This window comes from Pogona vitticeps, chromosome 3 (assembly GCF_051106095.1).
Source record: "Pogona vitticeps strain Pit_001003342236 chromosome 3, PviZW2.1, whole genome shotgun sequence".
NCBI lineage: Eukaryota > Metazoa > Chordata > Lepidosauria > Squamata > Agamidae > Pogona > Pogona vitticeps.
Genome location: NC_135785.1, coordinates 25,468,808 through 25,484,562, shown reverse-complemented (window position 1 = coordinate 25,484,562; position 15,755 = coordinate 25,468,808). Strand labels below are relative to the sequence as shown.

At 42.9% G+C, this 15,755-nt stretch overlaps 1 long non-coding RNA gene across 1 annotated transcript; it reads left to right on the top strand.

Annotated features, from left to right (window-relative positions):
• Positions 1 to 2,738: 2,738 nt before the first annotated feature.
• On the top strand, positions 2,739 to 7,374 carry LOC144587794 (uncharacterized). Its single transcript, XR_013542941.1, has 3 exons — positions 2,739 to 2,867; positions 5,138 to 5,263; positions 7,239 to 7,374. It is a non-coding gene; the product is annotated as an uncharacterized LOC144587794 (long non-coding RNA).
• The last annotated feature ends 8,381 nt before the right edge of the window (positions 7,375 to 15,755 follow it).

The window sequence follows — 15,755 nt, the reverse complement described above, 5'->3', positions numbered from 1 at the left end:
CTTCAAGCACCTGTGCCCCACTCTTGGCTCTTGAATGACCCAGTCAGTTACCATGGGATTTCTCCAAGGTGGAATTGGAGCATACAAAAATTCTTATTCCCATCAGAAATGTCCAAGGGAGAACGAACTGAAATGCCTTCGACTAATCTTAAAGAATAAATATCTCTGGAAATTGACCAGACATAGGTCAGGGCTGGGGACTTCTGGTATTTCAAACGGTTTGGCCTACAACCCCCACAATCTCTTAACATGCTAGTTAGGACTAGCACTGAACTCTAAAGACTTGGCGGGCAAAAGCTTCCTCACTCCAGCTCAAAACTGCCGGTTCAACTCTCTTGTCTGTGTTTCTACTCTTACTTGCTACTCACCTGTTCCCCAGCAAATGGATTTTTGTCTTCTTTAGTCATCCTGAGCTGGAGACCCCATAAAACTGTACATCCATTCCATTTTCTGAACAAGACCCATAAGGCAGGACCTCCTAAGTGGAAAAACGGGCATGGGAGGTGTTATGGTAAAGCTATTTTTCCCCACACAAACGCTACTAGTTCAGAAATAAAGATATAATCTATATACTTACCTTTTCCTCCTCATTCCCTCCCACTTTAATTGTATCCATCCATCCATCCATCCATCCATCCATCCATCCATCCATCCATCCATCCTGTACTTATTGCATTTATACACTGCCTTTCTCCCGGAACAGGGGGCCAAAATAGCTTACAGAAGAGTTTAAAACAATAGAAGCCTAAAATAAAGTAAAATAACAAACATTAAAATAGAGTTAAATCCAGTTACATATTTATGTATTTATTATAATTATATAATTATATATATAATTATATAATTAATAATAATAATAATAATAATAATAATATAATAATAATATAATTTATTGTCATTGTAAGTATATACACAGTATACCATACAACGAAATTCACAGACACCCAGAGACCAGACACATGCGCACACATAACATTCCCCAAACACTCCCCACCCACTAGAAGTCCCCCACTAAAAATACAAACATCTACACCTCAGGCCATTTAAAATAAAGCTCATTAAGATCACCTAATTCAAAGTAGCAATAATAATTTATCTTAAATAGTGCAAACCGTCACCCCAGCTGAGTTCTTATAATTATCAAAGGTTTGCTTAAATAAAAAGTTTTCACCTGCCACCGGAAGACCAGCAGAGAGAAAGCAAATGTATCCTCTTACAGCAAGGAGTTTCAGAGCCTGGGCCCCAACATCAGGAAGACTCTTTCTGAAGCTCCCATCAGATGGGCATCAGAAGGTGGTGGGATCACGTTTTCATCTCCCTCCCAAAATGTTCTGTACCCTGTGGATCAGCCTTACCTACAGAGCGAGAATGAGTGGGGAGAGAATTCTAGAAGGTATCTCAAGTGTTAGCTAGAAGTGAAGTTTCAGGTTGGGTGGGTGGGTGGGTGGGGACCAGGCATGCTGGCAAGTCTTTGGTACCAAGTACCAAATCTAAGTCTGAGACCTTGGGACCAAGTCCCAAGTCCCGATTAAAAACACACTTTCCCACCCCCCTGGGAAAAATGGGAGGGGTGAGTGGATTCCATATTGTGAGTCAAGTCCAATTCACCCGAAGGAGGGGGAGGGAATCGAGTAGAGTCCAAGGAGAGTCGCCAGTGTGACTTAAGTGCAACTTGAGAGCAAATCCGGCCACTCACATCCCCATTCCTGGTGCAGACAATGTAAAGCCAAGATTCTCAAAATGTGATCTCCTAGCTTCATTCAGGTGGTTCATTGAAAGGTTGCAAAACAGTCCACATATCTGTACTCAGCCAAATATTTTTTTAAAACATTACCATATGGTGATTGAGATTCTTTTTACTCAGGCCATATTGTTAAATGGGTTAACAAGTCCCTGGCCAAGGGCCCATGATTTTCATCATATGGCACTAGTGATGTCTATTAGGTTTTCCCTAAAAATTTGCCAGACCATTCTCAACAGCCTGACCTAGGACATGGGGTTTTCCAAATACAAGTCTGGGTTTGATGATGACACCAGTACTGAGGAAGAAGAAAATGCTGTTAAAATGAAAGTTATGTGTCTGCTTTTTATTTATAGAATAAAAGAAAGTTTATTAAGTGTTCTGCCAAGCCCTTCAGCAATTTTCAGGCGGGTACAAGAGAAAATCTTTGAGAACAGCTGTGTAGGGGAAGAATAATGTTCCAATTTGGCCATAGGGAGAACAGAGGTGAAGGCTTTGGGGGTGGGGAAGCAGAGAGGATATAGGGAACATAAAGCCATAATAATTTCCTTGAAATAATTCAAGTGATTTCATAGTTATGACGGTGAATAACTAATGTATATGTCATTGTCAGCTTCCGATTTCCTTGGGAAACCAAAAGAAAGAGAAGAAAAAGAAAAGCAGTGGGCGGGGAGAATAAGGAAAGAATAAACGCCAGAGTTCAGTCGTGGCATTAATGATGATTTCCTTATGCAAAATTATTTGTTCCAAATGGGATTGAATGATCGCCAAACCCACGGACAATTTCTGGATTCATTCTAAATCCCAACGCATTTATAGTTCTTACAAACCACCTCTGCGGTTTCCCCTCCAACCTGTTCAGCATTTTCTTTTTAGTTCAAATAGCAGCAACAGCCAAGGCAAAAAGCACTACAAAAATAGTGACGGCGCTTGTTGTGTTTCCATACCAACGACTCTGGAATGTGCAGTGTGCGTCTTGCAAAGTGTTATCAAATTAGCGACTCCACACCATATGGCAACCGAGTCCCACACTTGCATCCCAAGGAAGTGAAGAATCCGCTTCACAAACTAGTATCAAGCTGCAGAGTTCCTGTGGTGTCACTTGAGGGGCTGCACAGTTGTAACCGTAAATATATGGTCTTTATAACTTTTACAGTTTCATGGGGGAGTGGGAGAGGATATTTTTGGAAAACATTTGCACTTTGGCGAGCATTTGTCTGTTCAGGAACTACTGCAAAGGTTTCTCGTATTGAAAGCAGCATTCCATCACTCCATTTCTGAGGGAAGCCAATTGCATTTTTCTGGCATTCTGAGGTACGTGTAGTGGAGTGTTCCAATGCTGCAGAACTGATTGGGATTGAAAGATACTGCTCCATATGGGCCGACTTCAATCAAAGATACGTAGAGAAAGCAATAGACAAAGCTTTCCCACCACCTGAGGCAGAAGGAAAAGAAATGCGGCCATTTTCACCGTCAGCACCCACCCACTGTCTTTCTCACTGTGAAACAGAGGGAAGGAGGGCTTTATGGAGTCATACAAATCCGTGGCTGTGAGACACAAGCTATGTCCCAGGCACTCTACCCACAAGGCCTTGCTCTGGGGACCCCCTCAAAGCCAAGCATTTATGTGCATCTGATAATGGCTAATAACATGCGCCGGATGTTACTGCAGCTGGCTCTCCTGCCAATGCCTTTCTGACAAGGACATGCTGGACCTCCTGCCAGCATGCCCTCAAGCCACTGCACTCTCGCCAATACCCTGTGAGGTCTTCCTACCAGTGCCTTGGTCTGGAGAGCTGAGATAGTGGCTTCCCAGTGAAGACATTTGCCGTAGCGAAGCAGTGGCCAGGAAGGCTCCCAAGAGTGGCCCTTCCAGCAGTGGGGTTGAATGACTGGCTGCCCTCCACACTCCTCCACCTGAGGCAGGCCACTCTTTGGGAGGGCCAGCTGTGGCCACACAGAGAACTGCTGCCACCTTCATTGACAAACCCAAAGGCTGAAATCCTGTTGCTGAGTGTAGTTAAGTTGCAACTAGAATAGGTCCATTGAATCAGTGAGGATTTAGTGAGTCGTAAATTCCTTCCCCATAAATTCCATTGATTCCATGGGCCAACTCTAGTTGTGACTTGCTATGCTAAGCAACAGGATGTCAGCCTATTTCTTCTGTGGTTGTTGTCTGGCAACTACTAATGATGGACTCACTAGCACATCCCTCTGGCACATCCAGATTCCACAATGTAAGTGTAACCTTGGAAAACATGCCTAGTGATTCCAAGCAGCCATGAAAAAAGTCCCTGGCTTTTTTCAGACAAATGACACGGAATGGCTGCGTCACAGAGATAACTGCAATTACATACACTCTGCGTGCATCCCATGTAACCAAAATGATGGACTTTGGCACAACATATCCACCCTGAGACCAATTAAAATGAAAGACTTTGCTTGTTGTTATGTAATAAAATTTAACTGCTATATAATCAATATAGGGCTTTTTTCACAGCACAGCAAGACTGGGTCCAATTAAATCTTTATGATCACAGCCAAATTAACTAAAGGTCAGGAATGGAAAAGTTGATTGTTATAATATATGCACACGGTAAGGGAAAATGGGCAACAAAAGAATGTCAGCAGAAGATGATGATTTGGGCATACACAGATTTGGGTTTACACAGTGGTTGGCCCCTTTGTTAACTCAAAAGGTGAGCAACTTTATAAGGGATAGGGCTCAATTTTCTGCTTTCAGGGGCTACACAATCTATGCAAAATAACAGAAAATGTCCGAAAGCCTCGGGGGAACTGGACATTGCTAGAACTCTACTTAGTTTTGATAAATGACCTATCTGAGTGTGTAAGTCCATCGTCCAAAAAGTGCAGGAAATGCTACAAAATTGGAAGAGACTGATTCTCCCCCCCCCTTTCTGTTGACCACATAATGCAAAAGGAAATGCAAATCAGCCTGGACTTTCCTCCCTGCGAAATGGAGGTTTTCACCTCCACTGCTGGGGCTTCTCCTTTTTTAAAAAACAGATCCATTTGCATCACTTTGGACATTGTGATTATTTGAACAGATGCAGAAAAGTGTGTGCTAATGGTTAGCATAATAGTAGACCAGCTGGGGGTGGGTGGGTTAGACAAGGATCTTTGCAAATAATTACTTTTTAAAGAAAAATTGGTTTGGTACAAGCATCATTGCACTAGGGTTCCTGGAACACCCCTAAAAATAGAGATGTACATAATGAAGAAATGAGACAAAGAAATTTCCATGTGACCCTTGTTTCCAGCTTATTAGATAGCTTCCCCCCTAACCACTTCTTCTGCAGGGCTACAAGAGATCCACGTTAACAAGCTGCAAACAATTACATTAGTCAATGTCCTCTTCTCTCCCTGTATGGCCAGGAAAGAAATGCCAGAGCATGCAGGGTTAAAGTCCCAGGACTTTCTGAGTAGCAGGGACTATGACATCTTTAAACCCCATTTAGGATTCCTTGTTCAATCTGAGCATAGCTGCATTCCTCAGGAACGGTATGTTTCTCGTGTATGTAATGCTAAAGAGGCTATAGGGACTGCCTTGATGAGCATGTGCACTTCGATCACTGTTCATATCCACATATTTGAGTGCATTGTATGTGTATTTTGTGGACTTTCTGTAAAGGTTATAGGTTTTTAACTACTTATTCAAGACTGAGCTGCTAAAAATAGTATGCATTTCCCGCTGGTTGTGGGGGGGGGAACATCCTTCCCCACAACTATTGTAAAGATTGTGGCTCAACTCACAGGGAGCCAGTTGGGGGCAGATTTATATGTCACCCTTGCTTGTCAGCAAGTCTTGGCATTTTGACTTTTCGAAACCTGGATCTTCCCCTGAATGCAGTACAAGCAGGTATCTGTTACTATCAGAGCACCGAAGTGCAGCGATCAGCTGCCTTGCAGTTGTTAGCTGAAACATGCCTAGAAAAGCCTGCCTGTAGAAATGTTATTTTATTGAAGTACAAAGAGTTAGAGACAGGCACGAACCTGTTCGTCCCAGTTCATTAAAGTGGCAGCACAAGGGCTGCTGCTCCCCCGCCCCTGCCTCCTCAGCCGATCAGCCACTCACCAGGCCCAGCTTGCTTGCTTTTTCCATCTCCTCCACTAATCTCCCAGTCAGGAACAAGAGCACAGAGTTCTCTGCCTCTCCCCCCCCCCTTTTGGTCTGAGTGGGAGATTAGCCAAGAAGATGGGGCAGAGAAGTCTTGAGCTGTTTCCAGGACTGGAAGATCAGTTGAAGAGGTGCAGGAAGCTGCCATGCTAGGCCTGATGAGACAGAAGAGGCGATGGAGGGAAGCAACAGCACCTGTGCTGCCAGCTTTATGAACTGGGACAAACTGGGATGAACTGGTTTGTGCTCATCTCTATTCAGAATCCCCCCCCCCAAGCCTACATGACCACAGATCATGTGGGCTTGGCGAGGGTTGGGGGGGGAAGCCTGGGAGTTCTAGTACAAGAAGTAGTGTGTACAATCTGTGAAATATACATGCTTTCATCTTAAGTTTGTCTTCGTTATGACGACATTCCAATGGGACTAGGCTGTGTGTGTGTGCTGGACCTCAATAGCTATTTCAGGCTTTGTGGGAAACTGCAAAGAAATGAAGGGCTCTGTGTTTACTTGGCAGGAACTTGGTCCCAAGAGAACTGGTGTGAACTGCCAGAGAACTGGAGTAAACTGCTGTTTTCATAGGATTGCCCTGGGTTTTCCCTCCCCCACCCCTTTTCCTTTTCCTTTTGGGAACTAAAAAACCTGATTTAAGGCCACCGGTAAATAAATCTGATGGACTAAATTAGCCATCTTTGCACAAATCATGTGAAATTTCTACCACATTCCCAGCATTTTAAGTGCAAAGCACACGGCTCTAGGAACTTATCCACTGCAAAATCTCACTGAAGTGAATGTACAAAAATAGGAGCTCTATTCTTAGCAGGAAATATACAGAAGATAGAAAGATGAAAATGATTTGTTGTTGTTTTTCCCTTTGAGTGAGCAAATCCAGCAGTGAAACCCAGATTTAGTAGAACAGGATAACTAAATTCATGGTAAGCACAAATTCGAATGGGTTATCAGGGGAAACAACCTCCCCACTTCATTGTTCTATGATTCTATGAATTCCACAGAGTTGAGGAAATTAACTTTTTTAAAACTATAAGTTCCAGGATAGCTTGAGTGGCAGGATCAATCGGGCCATATTGGATTGGGTATTCTGGAACCTGTAGTTTCAGAAAAGTAACTCATCCCATCTCTGCCATAAAGTATTACTCAAATTTAACTCTGTGATATATATAAAATCAAAGAAAAAATCTTGTTGACCATTTACAATCTTTAACAAAGGGCCGTGGTGATGATGATTGCATTTGATGATAACTATGATGACAACAACAATGGTAATGATGATGATAATGATATTGGATCCAGATTTTTTTCTGTTTTCTGAAACATTTTGGTAAAATTATCTTTTTCTTGCAGAGCAGAAGTACGGAGATCCACAGAGAAGAATAGCTAGAAGTTCTCCAGGGTCCATCCTTTCTCATTAGCTGGCACAATGTCTCGATAACTTACTCTTAGACATTTGTAGGAGAAACAATAAAAACATTTCTTTACTTACAGTTGCTTGAAATTACAGATTGCTTTCTTACTGCACACATACTGTATTCTGCCTTCTTTACAGCACACATTATCAGCAAACAACCGAACAGGTCAAACAGCAACAAAACAACTGCCAGCAACTGATGAAAGAGAATTATAGAACATTCGGAAGAGAGGTGGGGGGCTTTGAATATCAAAAGATGGAAGGAATGACTGGTTTGGCGGCAGACAACATTGGCAATTATAGGCCCGTTGCCAATGTTTCTTTCCTTAGCAAAGTGGTAGAGAGGGTGGTGGCTGACCAGCTCCAGGTTCTTTTGGATGAAACCAATGCCCTGGATCCATTCCAGTCGGGCTTCAGGCCGTGCCATGGTACGGAAACAGCATTGGTCGCCCTGTTTGATGACCTGCTCAGGGAGGCTGCCAGGGGCAAAATGTCTTTGTTGGTCCTCTTTGATATCCCAGCCACCTTCGAGACCATCAACCATGGTATCCTCCTGGGGAGGGTCTCTGAGCTGGGAGTCGGTGGTCTGGTGCTTGCTTGGCTCTGATCTTTCTTGGAGGAACATCCTCAAAGAGTACAGCTTGGGAAGAGTGTTTCGGCCCCGTGGAACCTCAATTATGGGGTTCCGCTGGGTTCGATTATCTCCCCAATGCTGTTAATATCTACATGAGGCCACTGGGTGGGGTCATCAGGGGGTGTGAGTGGTTCCCCCTATTTCCATCTGTGGTGGATTGCCCATCTGTGTCCCTATATTGATGTTGGGGTGCTCACCACTTTGGTCCATGCGCTTGTAATCTCACTTTTAATCTCGAGATTAGACTACTGCAATGCACTCTCCGTGGGGCTACCTTTGAGATTGATGTGGAAGCTTCAAGTGGTGCAGAATGCGGTGGCCAGACTTCTCAGTGGGACGAGAAAATATCAGCATATTTTACCCACTCTGGCTGCCTTGCATTGGCTGCCCATTCGTTTTCACATTGATTTCAAGGTGTTAATGATGACATACAAAGCCCTAAATGGTTTAGGATCTTGATATCTAGCGGAATGCCTCCTCCCACCTAGATATACATGAATTACTCGTTCTAGCCAGGAAGGGCGGCTGAGGGGCCTAACGCTGAGGGAGGCCCGGAGAGAAAGAACAAGAAACCGGGCCTTCTAGGCAGTGGCCCCTCATCTTTGGAACAGTCTGCCCTCAGAGATCTGTCAGGCCCCCTCGCTGGGTGTTTTTAAAAGCCAACTTAAGACCTGGTTCTTTAGGCAGACTTTCCCTCCTGTCATCACTTGATCATTTTTATTTTTTTCACATCTTGAACCATATTACTATTGTTGCTTTTTATTTTATTATACTGTTTTTATTCTATTTTTATTGTTAGCTGCCCAGAGTAGACATGTGTCTAGATGGGCGGGGTATAAATTTAATAAATAAATAAATAAATAAATAAATAAATAAATAAAATGGTTAGTGCTGGATAGATAGCCAGTCACCCCTGCCCAGAAAAGTCATTTAAACCAGTGGTTCTTAACCTTGGGTTACTCAGGTGTTTTTGAACTACAACTCCCAGAAACCTTAGCCAGCACAGCTGGTGGTGAAGGCTTCTGGGAGTTGCAGTCCAAAAACACCTGAGTAACCCAAGGTTAAGAACCACTGATTTAAACTACAGACAGTATTCAAGGTTGTAAATAAAACTCGAACACCATTTTTTTTAACAAAGTGCCTCTCAAAATGTTCCCAATTGATGTGAGGGGTGGGGAAGTCCATTTCTGCTGATTTTCCTTGTAGCTTCCAGCACATATCTCCTCACTACTCTAAAGCAGGGGTCGTCAACCCCCGGTTCGCAGCCCAGCACCGGTCAGTGGGCTTCCTTATCTGGGCCGCGGACACGGTCGGACATACGGGGGGCGTGTCACAATTGCGGAGGGGCGTGTCACAATTGCGGGAGGGGTGTGTCACGCTTGTGCACAAGTGCACGAGCGCAACATGGCCACCTGCAAGCACAACACACCCACACTCTCAAAATCTGCCTGGCTTCTAATTTCAGCCCAACCTGCAGCGGGAGCAGTGGCGGCGGCACCTACTTGGCGAGTGCGGGGCTTCCTCCCCGCCTCGTAGGGGATGCATCCCACCTGCCCCCCCCATCTTGACCATCTTGATGGTCTGTCACTCATTCCCTCCCTCTCTCCTCCTTTCCTTTCCCTTTCCTGCTGCTGCTTGTTTGCTGCCACCGCTGGGGCTGAAGAGCCGCAGGCAACAAGGAACAAGGAACAAACAAAAAGGAAAGGAATCTTGGTATCTAGTAGAACAGAACAAAGCCTATTTTATATTTGTTTCCTCCATGCCAGCAGAACACAACATATTTCAAAATATATTGTTATTGTCACCCAGTAGTTGAACATTTGTAGCACCAAAGACTGAAAGGGAGCAGTTTTGCTTCACTGTGAGTAGAATTCTGTCTTCAGGCTCTGATGTAGTTTAGTTGTATGTAGAACCCGCCGTGTACCACAAAGAGCTCTACCATCCAATACTCCACTATTCCTTTCCATTTCCCAGTATATGACTTCTGAATCACCCATTCCCTTCTGCTTAACCAAATGCAGACTGAAAGAGGAAAAAAGGAAATTCAAATTTGAAGCAAGGAACATCCTACTCCAACACGTCCAATTGAAGAGACAGTGGTTGTCTCATCCCTTTCCTATTAGAGGCTGGATGTCATTGTAGCCATTCTGACCATACATGCAACAACTCTAAACAATGATATTGTGTTGTATCCAGACCAATAATTGATTATTCTTCCTTCACTGCTTCTTCCATTCATTTTACCTTTTACCTGTATGATCAGCGGTAACAATCTGTCACAGATTGCTACAAATACCATCTCCATCTGCAGCTCTTGGAAACTTCTGTTTAAAATTTATAAGGGTCCAACCCTTGGATCTCTATCCTTCAGGATCAAGAGAAAGAGAGCTTTTTTTTTTCTTATATCCAAATGGGAATGCCACTATTTTGATGTTTTCTTGATAAATCAGCAATGCTGAGCATGGGAGCCCTGTCTTGGTAATTCATCTCTTGTGTGATAAGAGGCAGAATCAGTAGGAAATCAGTACAGTGTCAGGCCTGTGATTATTCTTGTGGATATCCTACATTTGGAGGGATGGGAGATGGAACTTTGCTAATGGCAGTCAAGACTGCTTTTGGGATGAACTATGGAGCTGTTGAAATATAATGCAAAAGAGAAAATGTAGAGGAGACATGTAAATTGTCTGGAAAGCATTTGAGAATTTTTGTAGTTAAAATATTCTGCTGTGGTCCCTTGTTGACTATTGACACTTTGGAATACTATGAATTTCCAAAACACTGTAGATTTATTCACATGATATTTTAAAGTTCATGAAATTAATATTCAGTGTTTTCCTCCACCACTGTTATTTAATCTCTGCCCACCCACTCCCGAAATAAAGAGACGGACACAGGTGTTGGAGTTAACTAGGGCCACACTTTATTGCTTTTAACCTCCAATCACTCACCCTGCAGAGGGGCCTAGATGTCATGTGCATCCCTGGGGCAGGCTCTAGGGGTATCTCTTACCCCCTCTCCAATCCTAAGTGGGTGAGTCCCAAGCCCCTGGTCAGAGCTGTCCCCTGAACAGCTCATACCCAGCTGGCCACAGACTGGGGAGAAAAACCTCCCTATCTGCCAACCATCCAATTGTCTAGAACTAAGACATGCAATGAATGGGACTATACCTTATTCACCCCTCATCCCAGCAAGTGAAACACTAGATCCTGGTTGCTGTGATGCTGGGTGCAAATAGGACCCCATGTGCTTTTTGGGAGCTCACTGAAACTCACCTTCTCTTCCGCACTATGACAGTTTGACCTATTTAAATGTGACTCAAACCTAGAATAGCCCTCAGAATCTCATGGGTAAGCAGTGTGGCTAGACAAAAATACGTCCGCCCACCTTTTATATGCCAATCAGGTGAGACTGACCCAAAATTCCTATCCGGCCCCAAAGCGACCACTTCAGCCACACTGGACCCAAGATGGGCAGTTTAACTCAAAGGAAAAAGGGCTGGCTAGGGGAAGAAGGATCTTATACACTGTTGCCTCACTAGACGATGATAATCCGTTCCACTGAAATCGCTGTCTAGCGAAATCATTGTCTAGCGAAAAGCAAATCGTTGTCTAGCGAAAATCGGTTTGTGAAGCAGGGACCAAACATTGTCCAGTGAAATTCCCCCATAGGAATCACTGTTTTGCGAATCGCTATAACGATCGCAAAAAGTCAATGTCTAGTGAAAAAACTGTCATGCGGGGTAACTGTCTAGCGAGGCACCACTGTAATTGCACCAGCATCCAGCCCCAGCACAATCTTGTGGGAAGCGCTAAATGGTGCCTCTACCTGCCTATGTCAGATCAGGAAATGTGGGGAAAATAGTTCCCCTACATTAAACCAGTGGTGCTTCTCGTTGGTGTTTTAATAACCTCACAGGCTGTCTGTGGTTTGTGTGACTAGGAGGGACCTTTTCTGAGATAGGGTGATTGTTAGTCTATATAGCATTAACCAATCGTTCCATCCTGCCTCTAAATTCAAAGAGAGGCCCACCTCTCTGCTGAGTGTTTCTCCTTTCTCTTTCTTTAACCTGTTGGAACAGTGTGTTGTTTCCTGTTGATCTGTTCACAATTGTAGGTAATGAAACATTTTTATTCTTTCTTCTACAAATATCTCAGAGTGAGTTATTGAGACTAAAAGTGCCAGTTAACAAGAAAGGTGTGGGCTGTCCAGGGAACCTGAAGCTATTCTCTTCTGTGAGTCTCTGTACTTCTGCTGTGTAGCCAAAGGAATTTTACCAGAACATCCAACACTTCTCCACTGTCTCAGCCACTTTCTGTAGGAAAAAAAAAACTCCTTCTCTGGATACAAATAAATATTCTTATTATCCTCATAACACAGCACCATCAGTGTACGTGATACAGGCCCTTTCACAGACATTTTTGCAACCTAGATTTTAATATGAGGGAAACAATATCCCCGCTCCCTAGACATCTTCGTTATGCTTCAAGAATGCCTAGATAGGAATAATGTGCTGAAGAAAAAATTCATGTTGCTCCTGAATCTGCTTCCAATAAATTTCATTCCATGTAATTTGTTACTATAAGGTCACTTCTTACCTATGGCAAACCTAGTGGGGCTTTTGAAGTTTGTGAAATGTTCAGGGAGTAGTTTATCACTATTGTTTCCCAGTGAATTTCTAGAGCTGGCCAGGGATTTGAACCCATGTCTTCTGAGTCATTGTTTGAAATTCTATCAACTACACCATATGGCTCTCATTTAAAGGTTTCATTTTTCTGCCCACAAAGGCTTCTGGAGTGATATATGACAACTGAACAAAATAAAAACATCGTTTAAAAACAGAATAAAAGACCATTTTAACTAATGTTAAAGACATAATTGAAAGTATTAAGAAGAACTCTAAAAGCTAGATTGAAGATCAGTTTTTAAAAGCAATGATCGTACAAAAACAAGAGTCTTAGCCGCCTGTTGAAACCTCATTCAATATTATTAGGGCAGAGTGGTGTAGGAATTGAGTGACATAATAAAAAATAAACTTCCTCTAATTACAGAGCAGATAAAATGACAGAGGCATGGACCTACAGAGCAGATTGGCTTCATGTGCCGCTTAATAGACCACCCCTTATTTTTTGTTTACCTCAACTGGCACTTACTGTCTCAATCATTCACTCAGAGACTCTGGCAGTGAGGAAAAAAATAAGTCTCCATTTACTTACAGTTTTTCATAGATATAAACAAGTATCACATTGTGTACAAAAATATATTAATTGGTTACCTCACTGAGCTTAACTAATTATCTCACTTCATTACTGACCAACTGACTGGTTACATGGCTCACAGAACACTTCACTCTGTCTACTTCTGGCAGACTCTCTTGCTAACTCTGACAGAACCCTGACTGGAAAAAAGCGGGGGAAAGAATCTGAGTTAGCGAGGGCACTATTGGCTGCTAATGAGTTGACTGGCATCCACTCCAGTCCAGAAAAGTCCCTCCCAGCCAAAACCTCTCAAAAGCATAATATGTTGGGATGAGGCCCAAGTGACTTCCCTTGGGAAGGAATCAAGGTACTCCGGCAGAGGAAGCTCTATGTTCAGCTTACTTTACTGTGCTCCCTGGACATGCAGCAGGACCTCTATTGAAGAGCTAACATGTTAAATCTAAGCATTTACGGCTAAAAGGCGATTAATATTATATGAGGTTTTTCCTTAGCTTGAGAGAATGCAGAGCGGTGTCCTCTCAGCTTTCTGGTCCTTAAGAAAAGGAGGAGCAAGAGATCAGTCAGATAAGACTGCTGTTCTACCCACAGTGTACAGTATATATATTGACCGCACAGCCCAATGTGTGGGAGTCTAGGGCACTGAAAGCAAAGGGCCGAATATTTGACTAAAATGATGCTCATGAATCTGTGGCCCTACAGATGTCACTGGACCACAGTCTTAGCACTCTAGGTAGCCTTCCTTGTTAGGTTGGGCAACCACATTTTGAGGGGAGGCACATAGTGCTAGCCAACAATCACCATGACATGTGAAGAACCTGTGAAGGTCAAGTTTTCTTTTGCTGGGATGGTGATTTCTAAGGAGCCACATGATTTCCTTGCTTAGAATTCAGGTCATCCACCCATAGCAAAGCAGTGACGGTTTCATCATTTTCAGAAAATGTTCAACTTACTTCACTTCCCCTTCACAGTTCCACACAGAGGGTGTTAACTTATATAAAATGAGCTATGACAAGGTCATGTTGACAGAAAATTGAGTATGAACCCCAGGGAGTAAGCAGCCAGCAATGTTTTACCCCACATAAGACTCCCCCTCCCAAAAAAGGAGGAGGAGGAAAGAATCTGTTGAAGAAAGGGGTAAAAAATTAAAACATAGTATTTTTGTTTTCTCAAAAATTCAGTTTCAGTTTTATATCTGTGGCTTCAAATTAAGCTTAGCCTTCTTGATCAAGTCTGCTATTTTAAATTGCATATTGTTATACAAATATATTTTAATACTTTCGATTATACTGTTTATTTGTGTTTCATTATTTTAATTTTTTTAAATTGTATTTTAATTATGTTGTTTGTGTTTGTTGTAAACTGCCCAGAGTGGCCTTCGGTCAGATGGGTGATATAAAAATGTGATAAATAAATAAATACATAATTGGCACATCTGCAAAACATAAAGCAAAGAAACAACCTACACAGCCTTACTTTGGACACAGAGTAAGAGCATGTTACAGTGCATAATCAAGTATTTGTGAAGAATGTTTCTAACAATATATTTTGTTCCTGGTTGAAGTCAGTGAGACTTAATGCTTCGCTTTGTAAATAATGGCTGAAATGCTGTTGCCTAGTATCGTAAATTGCACTAGAATAGGCCCACTGAATCCATGAGGATTTGGTGGGTCAGCTCAATAAGTTCAATTGATTCAAATGGGCCCCCTCTAACTGGAACTTGCTTTAGTACAGTAAGTTACAGTTAAGAGTAGACCTATTTGAATCAAAGGAACTTATGGAGGAGTTGACTGCCTAAATCTCCCCCTATTCTAGTGTAATTTACTACACTACGCAGCAGAATGTTGGCCATTGACAGCACAATAGATTTTTTTTTCATAAAAATCCTTGCTAAACACTCAAGAAGGATTTCTGAATGATGAATCCACAATACACCTTCTCAAAGAGAAAAATCATGTAATACCCCCACTCGCAACTGTTGCCATCTTTCCCCAGTTCTGTTTCGTTTGATTATTGAAATGGTAGCAAATGCAATAAGGCAGTGGTCCCCAACCTTTTCAACTCCACGGACTGGTTGGGGAAGGCGGGGCAGCCCCCCTGCGCATGTGCGAACAAGTGGACATGCACTCGCGCAGGCACTCGCACACAGGCGCAAAGAGAGGGGGTGCTCGGGGGACACTCGTGCACACTCCCGAAGGGTGGGGTGGACATTTGTGCGTGCATACACACTTGTGTGCATGCGCAAAGGGGCTTGTGGGGGGCAGGAGTGCGTCCGGGGTGGGTGGGCGGGAGATCTGTCTCCGTGGCCTGGTCCGGCCCAGACCACGGACCGGCATCGGGCCATGGACTGGGGGTTGGGAACCCCTGTAATAAGGAATGATGATTTAATTAGTGGTATGGGTGAATATAATAAAATCAAGAGTAACTTATTTGCTGATGATTCCCTTTTGACAGTTAAAAATCCATTAGAAAGTATGGATAGAATTAAAAATCATCTAGAAAAATTTGAAAAAATAATTGTATTATGTGTAAATTGGCAAAAATCTGAAATAATGTCATTTAATCATAATAAATTACAACAAGAAAAGTTTGCTGATAAGTATGAT